The sequence below is a fragment of the Capsicum annuum genome, chromosome 9, assembly GCF_002878395.1.
Source record: "Capsicum annuum cultivar UCD-10X-F1 chromosome 9, UCD10Xv1.1, whole genome shotgun sequence".
NCBI lineage: Eukaryota > Viridiplantae > Streptophyta > Magnoliopsida > Solanales > Solanaceae > Capsicum > Capsicum annuum.
In genome coordinates, this window is record NC_061119.1 from 60,006,677 (window position 1) to 60,008,204 (window position 1,528).

Genomic DNA, 1,528 nt, shown 5'->3' on the forward strand with positions numbered 1-1,528 from the left:
AACCCCCAACTTTATACTGCTAAACTGAGTAGTTGTTTGATTTTGTAGTGCAACAAGTTAAGCTGATAAAGTAGTAAAATGATCTACCTCCAACACACCTGCTACCTTCTTTTGGGCACTTCTCAAGTCAGCATACCACTCAGGATTCGCTTGTGAAATTTGATTCAATAGTGTAAATAATTCATCATATGTCTTCTTAAGAGCTTTCCCATAAGCTGCTGAATCCAAGAGAATCTTGGTGTTTGGATCCAAACCCTCTATGAAAATATGAACTAATACATCATTAAAATGATGATGGTGAGGGAAATTTCTAAGCATACCCTTAATTCTTTTCTAAGCTTGGTAAAGATTTTCTCCTTCTTTCTGCCTGAAACTCAGAATCTCGCTTCTTAAATATGTTGTCTTCCCTGATGGAAAGAATTGATAAGGAACATCCGAGGTAGATTATCCAAGGAAGTGATGGGTTCGGTGGTTCAGCATATAACCACCTCTATGCTTCCCTAATTAGAGAAAAGGGGAAGAGAGTCAGCCTAACATAATCACTAGATACCCTAATAGGAATATATGTATCGTTGATTTCCAAGAAAGTCTGTATGTGTTGTTGTGGATCTTCATGTGAGAACCCTGCAATTTGTCCACTAGAACACAATAGTTTCACCATATTTTGCTTTAATTCAAACTGACCACCCGCCTCTGGCTTGTGGATACGGTTAGTAGCATGGTTCGTAAGTGTGATTGCCACCAGTTTTTCATCTAAATCATTGATCATCAGTTTTTCATCACTATTGATCACCAATTTTTCATCACCAATACCTTAACATAAGTATAGGTCACTAAAAGATTAGAACATGAGGTCCTGAAGCATAAAAGAACACAATGCATAACTTTGACACTTAACTGAGGCTTGAGAAATAGAATATCAACATCATGGATTCATCAAAGAGATCTAATCAGAGGACACACATGATATAATCTGAATTTCATTGGTCATTAAGAGTGTAGCATGAGTACTAGGAACTGAACATTCCATAAAGCATTAGTACATGAGTCATGAGATGCATGACCTGAGTTTGAAGTTCATAAATTTATGGAATATGATTCGTACTGTTGCATGGACTGGAACTCCTCATACTAGGAACTGGAAGCATACATGATTCTATAGAAAGTGCATTAAGATGAGATATTATCATAGAGCTGACTTATAAGGCTTGAGTAGATGTCGTGATGACTAAAGTACAAAACTTTGCACTAAGATGAGAATGGGTCAGGCATCTTCCTCCCCTACTGATGTTCTACAATACTCTGGCATCACTACTAGAATCTAAGAGCTTGACTTGGTTCCTTGTTCTATCATCTCCCCCTTAGCTTTAACACATCATTCTAAGTGTTCGAACCCATTTAATAAACTATAAACTTAACTGCAACTATTTTACTCTAGGGTCCAAGATATAACAATACGTATAAATAATAAACTCACCCGGAAAAGCTACAACTAAAAATGTAAAACCCACTTCTAATACTTCTTTCT

General features: G+C 36.6%; 1 non-coding gene across 1 annotated transcript; it reads left to right on the forward strand.

Annotated features, from left to right (window-relative positions):
• Positions 1–289: 289 nt before the first annotated feature.
• Positions 290–396, forward strand: LOC124887472. The gene has a single exon (XR_007045246.1). It is a non-coding gene; the product is annotated as a small nucleolar RNA R71 (small nucleolar RNA).
• The last annotated feature ends 1,132 nt before the right edge of the window (positions 397–1,528 follow it).